The sequence below is a fragment of the Falco punctatus genome (assembly GCF_963210335.1).
Source record: "Falco punctatus genome assembly, chromosome: 3".
In the NCBI taxonomy this organism is placed as follows: Eukaryota; Metazoa; Chordata; class Aves; order Falconiformes; family Falconidae; genus Falco; species Falco punctatus.
In genome coordinates, this window is record NC_137582.1 from 40,089,661 (window position 1) to 40,111,672 (window position 22,012).

A 22,012-nucleotide genomic window follows, 5' to 3' on the forward strand; every position below is an offset into this window, starting at 1 on the left:
GAGCATCTTCTAAGACTGGGACCTGTCTAAGACTAAAGATCAACGAAAACTGTTGGTATTTACACCGATTTGCTGCTGTACCAGATGTTGCATATGCTCTATAGACTGTATTGTTGTGAGTCATGCAAGAAATTACATAACAGTTGGAATTACATTCGGTCATCTGCTTGCTACAGAAATATTGCTAGCAGATTCTTCACTCTCTTTTGTCTCCACAGTCTTTATCACCCTTGTTAACTGTTATTTTCATGCAACTTCCTCAGGGGGAGATGACTTAACCAGAGAGTAAGCTGTAGTGCTCCATTGACACCAGCGGCCATATGCGCTGGTAATCCGGTACTGCCATCCCCTCATCCTTGACAAAGCTGTCTACTGCACAGGGGTTTAATTGCATCCAGACTATTACTCCGTACTACATACTAGTGCAAATGTTAACGTGAACAGAGTGAATGGCTACAGAACCTGATCGGTAAAAAGCACGATCATAAATACAGCCCTCCTTCCAAGCAAATGTCAGTTCTCCAAAGCATCAGCACTCCCTCTCTGACCATGCATCATTCAACCTGTCTCCTGTCTGACCATGCAGAGAGGAAAGATGAGCTTTTCCCTAAAGGTGAACATTACAGGATCGAGGACGGCTTTTAGCCAGCAACTCCTTCCAGATTTCACTCAATCTGGATTTACCTGAGTGCTAATTAGTTTCTGCCAGGTCCCCAAAAGGCTATGTAGGCACACACACACCTTTGAGGATTTAGGGCTTCAGCCAAGACCCACTTCTTCATGGAAGGTGAAAGGGGAGGTGGTGTGGTTTGGTGGCTTTTTTTACACACACACACACATGCAAAATGTTATCCAGTGTCCTTTCTTCTCAGACAGCAAGAAACAGCAGTTTTACTGTTTCCTGCCCGTAACTGGCCATTTCTCTCAGTCAAGCAGCCTGAAGGCACCAAAGACATTTCAGAGTCTCAGTGTGGACATGTGAGCTTCATCCTTTACCCAGGAGACTGAGCACTTCCATAGTCCACTGCTGCCAGGTATGTAAAAATACTGGATGCATAGAGCTTATAGCTAGCTGTAAGTCTATTTATTATTAATGCTTCTGGCCACTTTTACAAACTTTTTTTTTCTTTTAAGCATCAGAGGTTTTTTTAGTAATTGTTTAATTTGGAAGTCTGTAGTGATTGACACAAAAAATACGAAGTGTGGCTTCAGCTGCCAGAGATACAGACTGCTAAGTGTTCGGATATGTAAGATGCTATCTTATAAACAAAAAAAAAAAAAGGGAGGACATTTTCCATTCACCTTATGACTACTAGCTAATTGGCTGACATTTCAAGACCTTGCATTCACCTGTCTCACATTCTTTACACTAAAACGAGAGCTATTCAAAACACTGAAGAACAAGTATTTTCAGTCATAGGAAGAAACATAATTTGAATTCGTTTTGGATGGAAATGACAAGTGGTTTTAGGCTATATTTATGAGTCAGAGAACCTCAAGGACTATTGGTATACAGTCGTATTATGTCCAGTGAAGCCAAACCTGCATCTCGAAGGCTGGCTGGACAGGCTGCTGAGGACATCCTCTGTGCAGTGACAAGGTTTCTTTCAGTTCACTATTCAGATGATGCTACAGCTGCCAGCCAACTGTAAGTACAAGTTATAAGGTAAAGGACTTGTGATGTAACCTACAGCTGGAAAGCAGGAGGTGGTGAAGCAGTGCCCCAGGCTCAGTCACTGGCAGGCAGAGGCCTCCTGACACCTCCGTTCCCCCCACCAAGGCTGGGTCTGGAGCACCGATTCCTGGCGGGGGCGGTGGTGAATAATGGCACATACAGCAGCTCTGGGCACGTGCCCAACTCCCACAGCTGTGCTGGCCCCTGAAAGCTAGGTGCTTACGGCATGCCACGAACATTTTGCTTATTACAGCAGAAACCAGTTGTTGCATCTAGGCACCTGTGGAGCATTTTCAGTATTGCAAATATGCATCTATGGAAGCTCTGTTGAAATACCGTGAAATACTGATGTCAGAGTAAAATAAACAGAGAGAGTAGCAGAAAAAGTTGCCGTCTGCAAGACAAAACCAGAAACAAGAGGCGCTTCCATCCTTACAGTTTGTGCACGTGACTCGGGAACAAGGCCAGCAGCCAAAAGCCTCTCGATTGCACCTATCGAGTGTCCCTGTGTTGGGAGGGAATGTCCTGAGGAGCTGGCTGGCCACTGACATTTGGAAAATGAATGAATTGTGCTTGCCAGGTGCTTGAGAACAACATTTGGCATGAAATAGCTGGCATGACATGAGCTTGCAGGCTGTATTATTATTTCCTATTCTTCTAGACCTTCTCATTGTATCAGGGGACTAAACACAAGCCTGTTCCAGAACACAGCAAATAGTCCAAGGGGGATAGTTACAGATGTATTAATGGTGCATTAATTTGATTAACATATTTAACTAGAGTAGAATTGCCTATGGGGTATTATCTCGAATAACAGTAGTGGAGACCTGAAATGCATCTGGAGTACATCTGTGGAGACACTGGGAAAAGCTGAGAAAAGGTAAGAAAATGTGAAAAGTGGCATTCTGTTGTCTATAGTGGCTGTATGATTGCACCCTCCTGCATTTCTCTTACTGCCCAGTGCCTAACAAAGTGCATTAATCACTTTTCTTAACAGGAATCCTTGAACCTGTTTGATATAACTCTGTTACTTCCAGAATTTATGAAACAGATGAATGAATTTTGCAAACCTGAGCTACCACTGCTGTTTAGAGACCTGCTTTAACTAGGAACGGGATAAGGCCTTCTCCCCTCCACCCTTAACAGTTCCTTTTTGGTTTTTTACAGTGCCACTCCAATATTTCTAACCTTAATACTCACCATGGCAGAAGTAATCGAAGTCAAGCATAAAACCAGATCTAATACAGAAGTCTGGCACACATCACTCCAGAACGACCTTTCAATCTTTAGCAATCTGCATCCCTTAAAGAAGACACTGGGTCTTTCCTGAAGAAGAGGCTTTGTTCCTGGAAGCCACAGGTGCTGTTTGTGGCACATCTACGTCAGAGAGCCCTTTTTTACCTACCTTTGTTGCATTACTCAAATCATATAAGATAGAAAGTTAATACTCTAGTTCAGTGGTAATGGTGGTCAACCAATACCTATTATAAACTGTAGAAAACGCAATTGCAGTAAAAACGACTACTCTATAGCTGGATAGGAGCTCTTGCAAGCTAATTTGCTTTCTACACAGAAAAATTACTTGGTTTTGAAAGAATGTTGACTAGTGACTTGGGATGAATGACACGAGTAAAAAAGCCAGACCAGAAACGGAAGCTACCTATTTCCTCCTTATTGTTAAGGTCTACCTGTCTCACCAGAGTTTCATGAGTTTTTCAATATTCTTCAGAGAATCACACAATTTGGCCTTTTGGTCTTTAACATAAAGGTGAATCAACAATGCAAAATGTAACATTTTATTACTGAATATGCAAGAGGTTCCACTCTACACTGATTTTCCTTTTAACTACTAAGAGACAAATGTCATTCAGGACATGGGTGCAAAATGTGCTGTGCTGACACAGCTCCAAAGAGAAGCAGCAGTTGATAGTAAACATTCGCACCATTCAACCTGGGAGACTTCAAAGGGCTAAACTTTGATCCTGCCTATTAGTGCTTTGAAAGTTACAAATGGTAGTCTTAACCTTAGCCTTTCCTTCATCTCCCTCTGGCTCACCAATAAATCTCTGATATTTACTGAAATGTACAGCTTGTTTAAGGACACGGAGATGCTAGACGTTGTTTCTCCTTGACTTCACAGACACTATTCTTGTCAGGATCATATGACTTCAAAATGAATACCCATCCACTTGAAAAGTTCATGTAGACCAACACATTAATTGACTTACTTTCTCCCACGGACAAATTTACAGTTTTCACCAGAAAGAATAGGAAATTGATGCTTTTGTACCCAGGTAAACAAAATCAGAGTACGATGAGAACGTAAATAATTACTTGGAATCTAACAAAAAGATAGGTGATCATTTATTACATTAATTCAATTCCATTAAAGATGTAATTAACATCTACTTATTCATAGCATTACCATAACAAATGAATAAGCAAGCATTCATCCAAATGCAGGAATACTCTCTTTTGGGGAGGAAGGGGCGTATATGGGACATTTTCAGCTTGTTTGCTTAAATTAGATCTCAATCAAGATTAAACAATGAAATTAAATTGAATCTCTCAAATTTTGCTATTTCACTACCTTTGGAAAATTAATCCTTAATAAATTTGCTCCTAAGTATTCAGCAGAATTCAAGTAGGGCTTTGCAGAATCCACAACTCTGGGCAGATGCCATGTTAAATGTTAGGATGCTCATCCTTGAAGTAGAAACTAAAGCCTTTCTGCTAACAAATTTGGGATAGCATTTGCAAAGGGACCTATATTTCACTGAAATGAGAGGGATGTGAGCTTTTGCGTGTTTGTGTCCTTTAAAAATATGTAATACCGATGAGATTTCAGTTCTTGAGTAGGCACTTTGTAGATTTTACACCTTTTCGTAGTAACAGGATAGGTGCCAATGTCAGTGTAGTCACACACAAAACTTCAAAGCAGTATCCTGATTTTCTAACACTACACTGGCTACTGCTTCTGCCTGGGATCCTTTATCATCCTGCATTATAACAAAGCACCTATGGAAATGGTCCTACCCAATGGCACCCCATGTACCACTTCCACTCAAAACTTGCAACATACCTTTTAAAGAAAGAGCAATCCGACAAAATGAGTGTGTTCACCAATTAAACCTTATATGAAATAGCTACAAAAGCAAGCAGGGAATGTTATTGCAGGGCCCCGTACCAGAGGTAGCAAACAAAACCCTGAAGCAAGAAAGTAAAAATTTCTTCCTAATCTTGTAATCAGTTATTTATGTTTAATGGCAGGAGAGTTATGATCCCTCTTACCAGCTGAGTAAGCCTGTGAATATTCTCACTGATCACAACCTTGCTGTAGTGGGAGTTTGGGTGACCCCAAGTCCCATGTGTCCCCTACCTACCTATCTGTGTGCCAGAGAGCTCAGGCTAATCCTCCCAGCAAGAGTCAGTCCTCTTTCCCCACAGCCCACGATGTGGTGAGCACTCCAGCCATTTGCCCATACAAATCTAATGACTGGCTTCACACACCTACTCAAAGGAGTGGAGTTGCCTAATGTCTCAGAATTTATGTGTCAGAAATGACACTGATTCATGAGCAGAATATAAAGTCAATAGATCTCAGTCCTCAAATCACTGTCTTGCAATGGCCACTTCCCCTTCACCTGCACAACACTACCAATGGAGAAAAATGCTCAAGAGTAGCAACTAATCAAAGAAACTAGGATAACAAACCCAAATATCAAACCAGAATATAGCTACGGGTATGCTTATGAGGTTTAAATGCATTGATGGATGTGGGTCTAATTTATAAGCCATCATATAGACTTTGATGCTCTCTAACAGCTAATTGTGTTTAAAACTATCAGTACCTTAGGCGTCAGATGTGTCTGCTTGCTTTTCTATTAAGTGAAAGAGTAGAGGAATAATTGACTTTAACTGTGTACATTTCTGTCTTACTCTTTGGCTTGTTGTGTGTGTCGAATTGTCTTATTGCTTAAGTTTGATATTCATATGATGTTGCATACCTCCAAGTCTTCCCATCCATCCTCAGCTCCCTTGCTTGTACAGTATCCCTTTTTTTCCTTCTTATTATCACTGCTGATCGGGTTGTATTAAACACCGGTATGTTCAAGACTATTCTCTATCCCTTTGCTCTTGTGACACAGCATTCTCATTTGTGACCTGAGTTACATTTCCCAGGGATCTGACTTATTCTAATGTCACACTCTGCACTAGCTTTCCTTTCTCAGCAGAAACACGCCCTTCACACATGCTGCTCACTACACAGCTTGCCTAGCTCCCTGTGCCTCCAAAGCCTCCTCCAGTTACATCACGTTAAATGCATGCTCTGACTCCTGTCTTTCCCCTGTTTAGCTGTGAATTGACATAATTCTGTGCCAATTAAACCATTTTAGGTCAATTAAACCATTCTGAGCCACAGGATATCACGTGTCACAGATATCTTCAAACCTCTGCGGGACCAGAGTCCAGTTACACGTCCTGATCTTGCTCTTTGGCTGGTCTTCCAAGAACAGGTGTTCATCAAAAGTCTGTGAAACAAATAAGTACAATAATGCTCTCTCTCAATTATCTTTACATCTGTATATAGGCAGCACTAATACATATGAATAATTACAAACTGCAAGGAAAGAATATGTGACAAAGTTCACAAAAAAACTCATTTTTTTTGTGAGGGAAAGGATGAGAAGTTGAGATTTGGCCAAGGTGGATGCCCTGTTGCAAATCATCAGCCAGGTCCACGTGCTGCTCAGGAACTGGTTTGTGGAAGCCAAGCCTTGGGCCTGCCTAGTCCCCTCCTCCTGCCAGAAACAAAAATAGTTTTATGGTGGCAGCTGGAGGGGGAGGTAGCATGTGGTGTCATTGCGCATTACGATGAGGTGAAAGAGCAACCAGGGAGTTTCTTGTGTGACACAGGGAACGGTGCTCGTCCTCGGGGCTCCAGAAAGTTGGGACTTGCATGCCTGCGTTTTGGAAGCGCAAGCCACACAAGTCAGCAGGCACACGAGCACAGGCTGGTGAGACCTAGGCAGGGCCTGCAGTAACCTGCGGCTGAGGCACGATGCTGCTGCAACACCTCAAAGCGCTGGGTTCTGCCTGGCTTCCCCCCACAGCCAGCAGCACTCTCTCTCTGCTTGCAGCTTTGATACCCGGCACTTTAAATCACTTTGTGGGCCCTGGCACCTTTCCTGCAGCTGACCTCGGAGGCGCTGCCAGCACCCAGGGCACACTAATGGGACAAGCCCACCTGTGCAATGGAACTGGTGGACGGGTTCACAGCCTCCATGAGGGAGGGGGCCACGATGGGCAGCTCCGGCGAGCCACGTCACAGCCTAGCTGAGATTAACAGGTGTGACAGCAACCAAAATTGCACAACACACCTGCTGAAAAGGTCTTGTACAACCCAGCTACGCATCTCTGTCTCCGTCCTACGAGGGGCTGTCCGTACTGTCCATGGGAGTGGGGGGAGACCCCATCCCACACACACTGTGCTTCAGCCTTGAAATGCAGACTTCACACTGAGACTCCCTCCAGCTAAGACAAGCTAAAGCTGTTAAAAACCAGCCTCAGACACCTGACTTTGGTCAGATGTAGGATATGCTGGCCAATGCCCTCACGGCAGGAGGGTGCTGGGCATGTCTGCTCCATGTTTACTCTCACAGATAGCTGCGCTCTTCACGTGCTCGTGTTGCTGAGACCTACAAATTTATTTCACACAGCTAGCACTCATCTGTTTTCCATAGTATTTTGAAACTGTCTGGCATTGAAATTCTTACTATTTATAGTTTTACGTGCAACTTAATATTTATTCCAACCTCCAATAGGGATGCTCATTGTAAATGTCAGCGGATTATTTACTATGGCAAATTAATTAGTGACATAATGATTCTCTTTTTAGGGAGGAGAGACTGCTAATACTTGCTGGATTACTCGAACATTATGATCCTTTGAAGTTCTTCAACATTTTTGGATATTTAGTCCAGGATCATGCAACTTTAAAGTGACCAGTGCAAATAATATCCCAGAGCTCAGGCATAAAGAGAATTAAACTCAGGTATTAACAGTACTTTGGCTCAACTGAATGTGTCAGTTGTGCTAAATTACAATGAAATTCCAGTTAAAGCATATAAGATGGGAACATTTAATGAATTTATCTTGATGAATGTTATTACAGTGACTATCTGCTGTATTAGTAATGATCAGAAAACTAAAGTATCACTAGCTGTTACTAACCAGCTAAACAATACATTTTTCCCCTTGTGCCCTAAAATAAATTTTAAAAAGAGAAAGATGAATACTAAAAGATAGAAATTCACATTGTTTTGTACTTTAACTCCCTTTGATGTTTTCTGATTGTAGTCACTTCCATTTTATCTGCACAAGATGAATGCATATGCAAACAAATGATTGTATAGCAAATGTGTTACTTGATATAAAAAGGTCCAGTTCCCTGTGAAATATGACAGACTACACACTCACACCTAGCACCACAATTAAAAAAATAATAATTAAAAACTGGCAACAAAATCCAGCTGCTTGCTAAAGTATCAAAGCGCAGACACAGCATGGGTTGTCAGGTGCAAAGTGCTGGGGGTTTTATATATGACAATGGGGAGGCTGTACTGACAAATTTATCGTTACTGGAGGCCCAGCTTAGCAGCCAGATATGCAGAGCAGTAGTAGAGGCAACTTCTCTGGGATGGGACTAGATTTGACTGACTTCATAATTTTATTTTGTACAACATATACTTCACTTGTAAAGCTCACAAGTAAATAATATTTACTTCTTTGTTGTCATCATTTAGCATCTATTTGGAGATGCAATTTTTTTCTTTCCAGTGTAATTTTATTTTATTCCTTCCCAAATGATAAACGAAAGAAAAAAAAGAGGAAAAAAAGAGTTTTTGTTAGCAGATGTCAGTCCACCCTGCTTTTAGAAACCTCTCAAGAGCAAGAAGGATGGGAAGCTGTCAGGAAATGGCTCCAAAAACTGCACAGCAAGGCCAGGCTGGAGAAAATACATCTGAAGGAGCTCTCCCCAGTGGGGATGGTTGGGGCAGGTCTAATGGTCAGCCCAGCAAAGCACGCAAGCAGGAAATCAGGGAAACAGATGGAGCTGTGAGACAGTGAGAGGGGAGAGTACAAAGCTGGTGAGCTAAGCAAACGGGCACCATTGTTTCCAAACCCAAGAAGCTCTTCTACCGGAAAGATGACAGATTGCAATTAGCATCTGAGCTCTTTGGTGTCCCGAAATTTCTGCACTCAGGGGTCCCATTGAGTTGAGGCACAACTTCCCATCTTAGAAATAATGGAGTAAGTAGGAGACTTTTGCTGTAAGATTTATCTGTCTGGAAAGATGTACGTAGCATATCCAAAACACCCTGCCTGTCCCCAGCAGGTGGCCTGTCCACAGTTTCCCTGATGCACTCATGAGGTGCTATGCAGTGAGCATCCAGCTCAGAAACACACTCTTGTTCCATTTGAGGACCTGTTTGAATTGAATTCCGTTCTTGTGCAGGCATGGTGGGAACATGAAAAGTATCTTCCAACTGAGTCCCTACAGGATGACAGCATATCCGTACCAGAGTTGTATTTTCACTGCCTCTGTGTTCTGACTGTTGTTTCTGCTTGTTCAGAGTCATCGTTGCTCAGAGTTACATTAGCATCAATACAGATACAGTAGAAAGGAAAAAAATAATTGCATTGTCTGATTACATTCTGGTTTACGTATATTCAGCAAAATATTTATCTAGTAATGAGAATAATTAGTGAATTTAAATCACTATTACAATTATCATTATTTTATTGGTACTGCTTGTTAACTTCAAGCCGTCCTGAGAGTCCAGCATAGCGCAGCACTGTTCAGGAAAACAAATTACAGACAGCTCTGTTAAGCCAATTTTTCATCTCAAGGCTATTAAGGACTTCAGAGAAGTTGCATCTCCATTACCGAGATGAGAAATTGGATCATCAGCTGATCTGGTTGATGTGATTGGACACTGTCTCTTCTTTTCATAACAAGTCTCCATCTAGCTGCGAAAAGAGAATCCTAAGGGATCTGAAAAGGCTTACTTGCAAATTAACAATAAAAGCTTTTGAGCCCATAAGATACTGTAAGTACTTGGACTAAGTTTATCATGCAAAAAACCAAGGACCAAGTTTATCATTCTAAGACCAAATTATATCTTCTACATTATGGATTTTTAAATACAGGTCTGAGTAGTCCTGCCCATGACTACAAAAGTGTTTAAAGTACAAGCAATTTTCTGGTGTCTCTGTGTTACATGTTTCCAACATATCAGCACAATTTAAAATTAAATATGCATAAACCATATGTCACATATGTATTCAGCAGGAAAGAAGAAGGTTATCTCAGCTCATACTGCTAGCAGAAGAGAGAATGGATATCAGCCCATTTTAAAAGAATATTTATCAAGTTCTCCCATGAAAGCAAAATTTGCAAAGAGTCACTCTGTAACAGCCACGTAAATTTTCAGTTCCTTCAAGACTTACCAAAACTTTCCTGTTGACTGTATTGACAATAATCTGCAACCTAAGACCAGAAGAATATAAAAATGCATATAATTTTTACAGTGGCCATTTCATCAAACGTACAATTACATTCAAGTTAATATCTATTTGACTTCCTCCTAAATGAGAGTCAGATAATCAATCTGAACATGATTTAGCAGGTTCTTCAATGTCAGCTCAAAAATTACAATCTCTCTATACATTAATTATTTAAGAAGGTGCGTATGGACTTGCAGTAAATAAAAGTACTACTATATGAATAAAATAGCAAATTTTAATTCTAACTACAGAAATAATCCGGTACTAGATAAACTCTTCCTGATTATATGGGTCACTCACAGCAGATGGTATTGTCACGAAGAATTATGAGTTTTGGAGTTTGAACTCTCCTGCAAATCAGTCTAGGATGGAAGATAATTGGACTTCCAGCCAGCACAGGTGCCTTTACCCTCAGCTCCCACTTACAGACATGGAGATTTCTGCCAGGAACCCAGGATGGGTTCAGCCAAAAGTTACTGTCCTTTATCTCATCAAAGTGATGCCATCAGGGTGCCTCACAGAAATCCAGTTTGCAAACGATCTACAGGGGTAAGCTCAAGAGGTTCATGCCCCTTTCTCACAGCTACAGCACACCAGCAGCACCTATGCTGCTCTCAGGGTGTCTGCTCAGCCTGGTCCCAAACCTCTCTAGCGAGGCAAATTCCCCTACCTCATTAAGCAGCGTGCTCAGAAATTCCTGTGTGGAAAAAAACCTGTTTGTAATGTCTAAATGCATGAATATTCATGTTTCAGATGAGATTACTTCAAATTCACTGGAGTGAACACTCAAGCAGAGTAAGTTTCAGAAAATCCATGATCAGTCCAAGATGAAAGATGGTTTACATACATTCTCCTAAGCAGGTCTGTGCTAAAGACAGGTAAAAAAAAGGCCTATCTGAGGAAAATGGTTTCCAGCAGGTTGCATGGTACAGTGAACAGGAGGTTCTCATTGAAGAGTCACATGTTATCTCTTCTGTACCTTGTGACAGAGGCCCTGATAAAGAAATTTGACAAAACATTGATCCAGATTTATTCTGGACTTGCCCTTTGAGAAATTTGCTTTCCCCTAAGGCGTTCAACTTCATAACATTTTCTTTCTATATAACGCAAAAAGTGAGCTGCTTAATAAAGTATTTCAGATCTTATTTTAAATTTCATGTCTTATTTTAAATGAAAATACTGCATAGGAAGAAAGAACAGATGCTGAAGATAAAAAATCTCAATCACACCTAGCTGAAGTCTGACAGTTGTCATCGATATAAATCTCATGACGCTTCTCCCAACATGGAAGGTAAACATGGTTAGCCGAAATTTTTCTGTATGTAACATTAGTGATATTCCTGCAGCAGTTTCAACTTAATATGATATTTGGTACTTTCTGACAGAGACTGTTACGTAGGATGCTGCGAGCTTTCAATCTGTTGATGCATTTCTTTCCAGAAGTGGGTGTGTTTAAGTGATAAAATAGACAAATAAAGGCAGAAGTCTGAATAAATCTCATAACTAGGCAGTGCTGCACGCCCAGTGTGAAGTCTTTTTGTACACCCAAATCATAAGCATGGTCTTCCTACAAAGCGTGGCACATTGTTACTGTTTACAACTGACCTAGACAAGAACGTGTGGTTCTTGTTCAGCAGCACAGCTAGGGGCACAAGCAGCTGATCACCGAACCAAGAGGAATCAAAATCCTGGTACTGCCAGGCTGGTGCTTTCACATTCAAAATAGCACCAGGGGAATGAAGTCAGCATCAGCGTTGCTAACTGGCATCAGCAAACTAGCCACTTTGGCAGATTTATGCCAAGTAATTACACTGAACCTTTTTCTAGGCCTGTCTTTGGTAGTACAGTTTATATAGTAAGATACAGTGTGTCCTCAAAACTATGTATTTTTAGTATTCTTCACAACTAAAAAATAGAAATTTGCCTCTGTTTATGCCTAGAACAAAAACTTCTACCAAAACCACATCTACTAGGCAGGCATCCTAGCAAAAACACAGATGCACCCCGAGCACATGAGTGTTAACGCAGCCATTTTACCACAGACCTTTCCATAGTCTCTTTGAAAGCTGCACTGCTGATCGAAATTAACAATCTGAGTGGGTCAGCATATAAGCATATTCTCACTTTATAGTACTGTGATCAGACTTGCAGGTCACTTCAGTGCTCTGGGATGTGATCATGGTCTGATATGTGGGGTCTGGCAGGAACATATAATGGGATTTTCAAAACTGTCTTGAAACAACCCAAAGATAATGCCCGCCAAGCAAAACAAGAATAGAGGGAGTGTGTTATTTGGCAAAGTAAATCAATGTCAGATTGTTTTCTGGGTGCACATTGCCAGGTTTCTACGAAAGTGTGTTTATCACTGACTTTCTGGAAACTAATAGGAACAATTCAGCAGAAATGGGAGCTTTTTCTCAAGCTAATTCCAAAAGCCACAATCTCCCAGTGATAGCATAATGTGGTCATCTTTGAACACCAAAAACTAGAGAACAGGACCAGCTTTAGTTTAGGCTCAGGGAAAAGTAGGAGAATTGAGGTGGGGAAGCAGTTCCTCCCCTCTAGAGGCCCAGTCACCTGTCTGCAGCACCATGGCCAAGCAGCCACAGCCAAGTGAGGGGTCAGTGGTCTTGCCATGGTCACTCGAATTCAGAACACCTTTCTCAGGATGGGGTGAAACACTCTCTGGTTGTGTCTCTCCCATAAGTTTGTGGTTAAACACAGTTGATGCCTCTGGAAGCGTCCATCCACAGCAAAATGTAAACCATGGGTTTATCCTGACTGCAGAGGCTGAAAAAAGCCCAGTATTTAGGATACAAATCCTCATCCTTGATTACTATTGGAGGCAGAATTTTCTGGAGTTAAATATGAACTTTTAGGAGAAGCTTGTAGGAGAATAGCTAGGCAATGTGCTGGGGTCATGGCCACTAACGGAGCAAACAGCATCATGTCTTTGGGAGCTTGGTACCCTTTGTCTTGCCTGGACGTGGCTGGAGAAGTCCAGACATCAAACTCCATGTTAACTCCACAGGCACAGCCCTGAGCATAAGGCTCTCCGATCTTCTTTTTACACTACCTATACATCAGCCATCCAGCTGTCAGCTTGCATTTTCCTATTGCAAGTCTTGAGATGTTTCATATTCACAGCTATTTCATTCATATCTGCTAGGACTAGACACTAGACAGTGAGATTTCAAATCCTGAAGCTGCTCAATTGCATTAAAAAACGTTCTTTGTCTCTTGTGGTTACAAAGAGAAGACAGAAAACATGGCATTTTCAAGCTCAAAATCCAGCAAGCAAAAAAGTCCAGGATTTTAGTGTATTTTGAAACATCATTATTTTAACGCTCCGATTCATGCATTTTGAATGTCTAGGGATGGCATTTCTATAATGTAAATACAGACTTTTAGCTCACAGGCTGTACCTCTGAAAGGAAACAAATTTAATCAGCTAAAAAGAACACTTAAGATTTTTCTTAAAAAAAAAAATGTGGAAACAGTGCCTCAGTTCATACTTTGCTGTCAGCTCAGTGCAACTTTCACATAAACGAGTACACCCTGAATTCAGCTTTCACCTCCTAATGCATTATGTTCTTCTCTCACAACTTCATACCAATAATTAAAATGCCAAATACTGTATTTATTTCTTAATCCCACTCTCTTATTGTTCTAAAGGCTGAAGTAGAACTCTCACAGATATCAGCAAGACCAGCAAAAATCAAAGTGATTTCACAATGGGACTCAAATGTTTATATGTGTCCATTTCTGTTTTCTTTTGAAGAGGACTGTAGTCTTCCTTGAGAAAGATTATGATTCACATCAAATTCTAAAAGCCCTTACCTCTTTATTCCAAAAAGAGACCTTTTTTCCTGTATTTCAATTTCCCAAAACATTGAAATAAATTGATATTTAGTCTGGAGATTTCAGAGTCAATATGTGAACAAAATCCGATTTCTAATCAGATTTCAAAGGACGAACACAATACTGCTTTAATTCAGTCTTCTCATTTCAGAAACCTGTGGACTGGAAGAAAATTTCTCATTTTGTTTAAGACTCTGCTCTGGGGTTATGCTGCTTGAACTATCGAAAGCACTAGGGACAAGGAAAGCATGGGAGTGATGGAGCTTTGCAGTAACTTGCGGAAGATCAGAGAGTCGGTAGCAGACCCGAGAGCAGACATCACACTTCCAGTCTGCCCCTCAGTACTTTCGCAGCCCTTCATTTCCTGGTTTTCTCTGCAAGGTTTGGCAGCCTTGTTTTTTAGGACAGCACACAGGAACCCAGAAGGCATCACTCTTGTAACAACCCGTTGCTGGGATTCAACTGTTGCCTGCTAGCTCTGCTGGGGACTCACCTGGCCTGTTCAGCAGCAACCTGCCTATCAGCCACAGAGAAAACCAAGCAAAGAAGAAAAATAACTGCAAGGAGGAAAGGGAGATCGGAGGGAAAGGCTTAAATATTTTTTGTCTGGTGTAAGGCAGCTATTCTTTTGAAACCTTTATAACCTTTGAAAAATATAAAGTGACACATAAGATGCAAACGATTTCTAAAGCTACATTGTGAGAAAGTACAATTAATTTACGCTGTGTCAATTGGAATTGGAGTCTAGTCCTTCACTTGAGCTGTGAAAGCTAGAAAACCCAGCCCCTAATTACTACATGCTGTGTCTGCTGCAAGAAATACCGTGTATTTTTTAAAAAATAATTGATAGTTTTGTCATTCGTGTAATTTAAGACTTCATCCAGTCGATGAACCAATTGTTTAATTAAGTTGTCTCTTGACTTCCCGACCTTGTTAGCTGAGCAAAAACATGCTTAGCTTCTTCCCCATTCACAATGGGGGCTTACACTTACCTTTGTTTCAGTATCAGTACATTTCTAATGCCTGGAGATACATGTTGTAGGAAGGCGGCTACGCTTTGCAGTTCACTTACTCCAGCAGATTTTGATTCCATCATATGAATCAGAGAACCGGAAATCATTGATGAACTGAGTGTATTAAATTAGCATTCTAACAAGCACGTTTCTGTGCGAAAAAATAAGCCAGTGCTCTCTACTTAAGCTTAAACTATAGGAGAAAATATCCTCCTGAAAATTTAACACTGTAAATTCGAGAAAAACAAACTAGATTTAGCCAGAGTTACACTGAGTCTTTAGAACAAAAAAAATTGTCTTTTCAGTCATTCCTGAATATTACCGCTATTTTCTAAAGTAAACTCTATAATTTAGCTGTTACTAGATGACGTGGCTCATGTACCACTGATCACGGCAGTCCAACTGTAAGCCAGACCTGTGCAACACACACCACAAGCACAGAGTAGGGGAGAAAAGCTGAGACCTGGTAACAAGAGGCCAGAGCTGGGTTTGGGCACTGCTGTGTGCATGAGTCCTACCCCTGCCCTCCAACCCTGGCAGGACCAGCACCCAGCACATGTGTCCACCAAGCTGTTGGCTTGACCTCCTTGCCAGAGCTGGACGACCAGTGGGGATCCCTGTGACACCACAGAATTTCATGCTCCTCGTTCACATGGGCTGACACCTGGATGAGCAGGCGTGCAGAGGACACCTCAGGGGTGTCCTTCTCTCCTTCACCCCACGCACAACCTCTGCTGATTCTCTCACGGCAGAGGTGAGAATGAGCCAACTGTTTTGCATTTGTGGTGGGACATTTCTGTAAGTAGAACTAATTGCTGAGGACAAGAAGGAAGTGCTCAGCTTATAATGTGTTGACTAATACCAGCCAGGATCTGGCTTGGAACATCTTTTATAGCATTTTTTATTAGTCAGGAAAGAAGGAGCTTTTTGTACACATCACCTCACAGCACCAGGAGAACGAACATTATTTAAACCAGCACTGGTGAGCTGCTAGGAGCTGGAAATGCCAATAGCAGGAGGAGCACTCCTTGTAGCGGTACAGCTCAAAGAAAGCCCTGCTTGCGCTTACTGCCAGGGTGACAGAGATTGTTTTGTGGAATTTCTTTTCTGTCCTGTGTTGAAGGAACAGGAGGGACAGTGACCTGGCACTAAAATGTAGTCTCTATCATGTCAGAAGGCAACAGCATTGACAGTTTGCAAACAAATGAAATGTGGAGGGAGATCTTTAATAATTTCACAATGGTAACAGAAGCCAGTGTCTTTTATAGAACAAACAAAAGCACTGCCCAGCTTCTGTCCTCCCTCTGCATGCATGGGCCATGCTTCATGCAAATGAGGACTAAAGGGAGAACAAAGAATTCATTCAAATTCAGGTTTTGTGCATCAAAGTGACTCTATTCTAAGTTTTTCCCAAATATCAAAAGACAGCCATATGGCACAAAAACAACCTAAAAATGGTACAGAAAAATGAGAATCATATTCACTGCAGCAGAATAATGGTAACAGTTCAGAAACTAACAGATGTCTATGGCTCAGTATTTTAAAATTTGTTATTCTGTCACAGTGACATTTACAGTATGGTGACAATAATTCTATAATTTGATCAACTTGAATTACTTTTATTTTTAACATTTGCAATGTGTACAGTGTTACCAAAACACTTTTGATAAATAACTGGTAAGTACTCCTTTACCAAAATACTGAATTATATATCTTTAAAAAACAATCGCAAAAAATCAGTATATGTGACTGAAAAATAAGTGGCAAAAATCTTCTTGCAAGGAAATACAGGAAACTAGTGATTCATCACAGAGGTGATGGGTCTGCCACGACAGTAGTATCATAGCAGGATTGCCAGATCATCACTTTATCTGAAGCTCTAAGTTTTAGGTTCTCTCTTTTTTTTTTTTTTTTTCTTTTTTTGTTTTTGCCCAAGATACTAACTTTTCCACTGACAATTTCAGGTACACATTTCTGAAAAGCACTGCTTCTCTCTGCATTCATTTACCAAAGAAAGATTTCAAAGACGCTTATATAAAATAGGTGTCACTATTCCTGTTTTAAACACTGAACTAATCAGTTACATACCTTTCTCTAGCCCAAATCCTTTAATCAACAACCTTTTTTCCAGCCATTTATAAAGTCCTGCTTTCAAACAATGTAGTCACTAATTTAAAACAAAGCCAAGCATTAGCTAGCCCTGCCCAGTAACTGTAGATGATTAATTATCTAAGATGTCTAAAGAAGTAATCTTCTTCCATGTGCAAATCATTCAACAGTTTATTCCATTTATCTCCTAGACTAGTTATTCCCTGACCACATATTACTATTCCATCATTCTATCATTTCAGGCTTTCCAAATCAATTCAGCTTCTCCTGCAGCAATGAAGGCCTGCGGGGTTGCTTACTTCAAGCAAAACAACAGAGACTTCTGAACACCAAAGGTAGTCAGGAAAGCAACAAAGGACATAAATCATCAGTATTCACTGAACTTATTGTTGCATCCATACAGATCTATTTCCAAAAACATCGAGTACCTCCCTCTTCCACTGATTTTACCAACATTTGCAAGAAAACTTTTTTAAAAACTACACTATATTTTGAAGGAATTAAGGATATGAAAATATGAAGGTTTGATTTATTGGAGAGTTAATATATTATTTCATATAAAATTTTCCTAACAGCCACCATTTTGGCTGCAGATTTAATTTATATCAGCTTCTTATTTGCATTTAATTAAATACATTTAGATGACTAAATTTAAACTCCTCCATTTAAGAGGCATTTCAGCATGGCCCAAACTTGCAGACTGCTTCATTCACAGGTGCTTGCATTCTTGAACAGAAATAGCAGTAGCAAGTGCAAAGTGGCAGCAACACAAGTCCCCTTGCGGAACGAGGAAGCAGCACGAGGACACCGGGTGTCAGCTCTACCACTCCTCTGATGCCCCTTCTCACAGGCTTCTCCCAGTTGTCGCCAAGCCCTGAGCAGTGCCAGCCACCCCAGCTGCCATTTTCCACCTGGCCACCAGGTCTGGCCTGGCAGTAACCTGCCATACCCACTCGCCTTTCCTCACCCTGCCGCTCTGCTTCACAACGGGCAAAGCGTTTGAACCATGTTTCCCCTTTTTGTTCAAGGACTCGATGTCCGTCACCCTGAGACTTTAATTGGAGGTGGGTTTCCTATTATGGCTTCATAAAAGTTTTCTCTCTGTATCCGCATGTTTAATGCCAATTTGTTATAGAAACACAGCAGAAATATTTCAGTACCCTACAGTTTCCTCACTCTGCTGAAAACCCATGCTGTGTACCGTGGTTTTATTAACTGTTCTTATTCATAATTGTTCCTGCAAAGCCTCATTAAAAGGAGATGAAAACATTCTCTGCAGCTTCCTCCCCTCCCTCCTCAACCTCATACATCCGCCTTTTCTCTACACTGTGCCAGCAGGCTCACGAAGAGCCGGCTTTGCATCGCCATCAAAGCGCCTTGCGGCAGAAGGGTGCCTGAGGTCACCCCAGCCCTCGAGGAATGCCGCCAGCTTCTGGGCTGCTCACAGCAGGAACAGCATCACCCATAGTGACGTGTTATTATTATTATCATCCTCTTACCATCATCATTTGCAGTTTCAACTGTGAGTCTGGCCAGGGCTCCGGGCATGTAAAACCAGGCTAGATTATCTCTCGTGCCCAAGCCGGGCTGATCCTGCTTCTCACCACCCCCACATGACCGCCAATTACATGGTTCCTTGTGGTGCCAGAGCAAGGATCTCTCTTCCTTAGGACAGCATAATCACATCTGACATTTGACAACTGGAGAAGGAGGAGTGGGCTGGGGAGAAAGCAAAGGAAAAGCTCCATCTTCTCTTCCCAGCTGTGAATTTCAGAGTGGCCTTCAAAGCAAAGCAGGACAAAGGGCCCAAAAACTGTGGGCAGCATCTGATGAAGAGATTGTTAATTCAGAAGATGGTAATACATTTGGGAGTGGTTTATTTGTGACATTAAAAGTTTCTTTTTGAGAAACAATATAAAGAAGGGGGGGAAGCATCAGAAGGGACATCAAGGGCCAGTCACATGACAAGATAGGGAAATAAGGGAGATGCTGATAAAGACATAACCACCTTAAAAAATACAACACATGCACCAAAAGGGCAGTTTCCCCTCTTTCAGCCCCCTCTAGCAAGCAGTGTCCCTGAAAGCCCCCTGTACATCCTAATACAAAAGCTCTTATGTCTGCATATTTATCATTAGCTGCCTTAAATTCAAAAAGAAAAGAGAAAAAAAGCAAAGGTTACTTTCAACCCTGATCTACGCCTTTGAAATACACAGGGGCACTATCACAGAATTTTTCCACACTCATTAACGCCAGCACACATTTTCTTTTCCAGAGAGGGATTATTAACAGCTCCTCCTGACCCAGGCTGCTTTCCACAGGCTCCCTTGAAACAACAGGAGGCAAAAAGCCCCTGGGTGCTGCCGTCCCCTTGCAAAGCCTATCAGTTTGCATTAGTCACAACAAACCTCCTCCCGTCACCCAGCTTTTGCAGGGTCCTTTCTTTGGGAACAGTTGCTGGGCTGAGGCTGCTCTGCTCTTATCTCTCTAGGTTGCCAACAAAAGAAATTACAGGTGACTGACAGGCAGGACCACACTCGGTAGAGTTTGGGGGTTTTCTTGTAAAAGAGACTTTGTTTGTCCCCTGGAACAGCAGCCATCAAGCTTTAGTCCACAAATCCCAGACACATGGAGGGACAGTTTCTAAATCTGAAAGGCAAGCATAAAAGCTTGATTAAGAGAAGTGGAGATTTTTTTTACTAATTTTATGACCTTGAAAGCTATTTTTTAGGAGACTGTAGGGAGTACAGCTTAAAACTTCATGCCTCATACTTTAAAACTGACATTTAAAAAAATGCTGGGTTTTTGGGGTTTTGTTTTTGTGTTTGTTTTGGGTTTGGTTTTTTTTTTTTTTTGCCAAAGAGCAGAAGGGAAGAAAGTAGTGAGGACAAGCTCTCTATATATTTTCTAATAGGTGCCTTTTCCAAAAGTAAATTTCCCAGCTTTTATGTTTAAAAGAACTCAGCTGGACCGTTTTAAAAGCTTCCCAGAGCACAGAGCTTCTAAAGCTGGTTCCCGAGCTCACTGCCTTTTCCCACCTTGCTCAGGCCTGTGCTGCTTGTTTAGTTTTCATTTCAAAGCCTGCTGTTTCCAAGAGCACAAACTTTTCACTGGGGTGGATGTGGTCACACTGAGAAGGCTGGTCATGCTTTAGCAGGTATTAGTTAACGCCTGTTACTGTAACTTCTGACTTAGACCAGACATTAACAATTGGTTTTAATTGCATTTAAATTTTAGAAAAAGAAACATGTGCTATATTATAAAGCAGGATTTATCTTAGTACTTGTCCTAACCAGTGAAATTAAAATACATTCCTAACAGTGGTTTCAAAGCAAGTGCAGAATGACAACAAATACAAAATATAAGGTTTGTTTCCAGTGGGATTTTTTTGGTTTTCAACCAAGTAATGAGACCTAGAAAGGTAACATACCCTCTTCCAAGCCAGTAGCTGTGTCTCAATCTATTCTGTGAGAGGATCACCTTGTCGACTCCAAAGTGTATATATTTGTGTATATGTGTCAAAGGAAATATCTTAAAATCCATACATACAGTATTCCGAGATTAATTCAAAGCACTTAAATTTTGACAGGTTTACATCCTGCCATGGATTTGGAGAAAGCATGGACAATTAAGTTAATGACAGCCAGTAAAACACAAGCAACAGCAGCAGAGAGCCCACAAAGAACACTGGGCAAGGAGGAGGGGAAAAAAAGAGGGGTAGAACCCCCCAATTATATAGTGATTCCTGTTGTATAGAATCATAGAATGGTTTGGATTGGAAAAAACCTTAAAGACCATCTAGTTCCAACCCCCCTGCCATGGGCAGGGACACCTTCCACCAGACCAGGTTGCTCAAAGCCCCATCCAGCCTGGCCTTGAACACTTCCAGGGATGGGGCATCCACAGCCTCTCTGCGCAACCTGTTCCAGTGTCTAACCACACTCATAATAAAGAATTTCTTCCTAATATCTAATCTAATTCTACCTCTCTCAATTTAAACCAGTTACCCCTCGTCCTATCACTACGCTCCCTGATAAAGTTCCTCCCCATCTTTTCTGTAGGCCCCCTTTAAGTACTGGAGGGCTGCTATAAAATTCCCTGGAATAGGTATTTATAAAGTATGTATTTACATATACTTTTTAAACTATATATTTAATAATGTAATTAACTTCACATAGCTATCCACACCAGGAAAAGGCACCGAGCAAATTGCAGAGAAAAGGGAGGAGGAAGAACATTAAAAAAGGTCTGCAGGCCTAGGCTCCATTTCAAGACATCTGCAGCTCCAAGCAAGTGAGGCTGATGTACATACAGTGCATGACGGCAAAATCTGAGAAGCACAGCCTTGGCTGCATCAAAACACTGCTGGCATCTATGCTTAATGCTCATTCTTGTACCTACCCGAGTGGTTATTTAGACTTGCAGCAGCAATGCTTAAGCTGTTTTGATTTGCAAGATGCTAATATGTACCCGGTGATTTGGTTATGGTTCCCAGTCTCACAGATCTAAACCTACCACAGTAGCCCCACTTCTGACTGTTGCCTCTGTCTGACCTTTTGAAGGAAGACCAGCCATGGACCACAGGCTGAGGCTGCCTGCTGTAGGGTAAGCCTCTAGACAGAGAGAAGAGTAGGATGAGACATCCATTAAGGAATAGCAAAACCACATTAATTCACACATAATGATGCTATATTGCTCATCACTACCATGCAAATGCTTAGGCATATTTTCTGCATTGATTTTAGTGGAAGAAGGCGGCAACTTCTATAGCACTAACATTTCT

General features: G+C 41.4%; 1 long non-coding RNA gene across 1 annotated transcript; it reads left to right on the forward strand.

Annotated features, from left to right (window-relative positions):
• Window positions 1-2,456: 2,456 nt before the first annotated feature.
• Window positions 2,457-4,656, forward strand: LOC308061468. Its single transcript, XR_013927238.1, has 2 exons — window positions 2,457-2,555; window positions 2,843-4,656. It is a non-coding gene; the product is annotated as an uncharacterized lncRNA (long non-coding RNA).
• The last annotated feature ends 17,356 nt before the right edge of the window (window positions 4,657-22,012 follow it).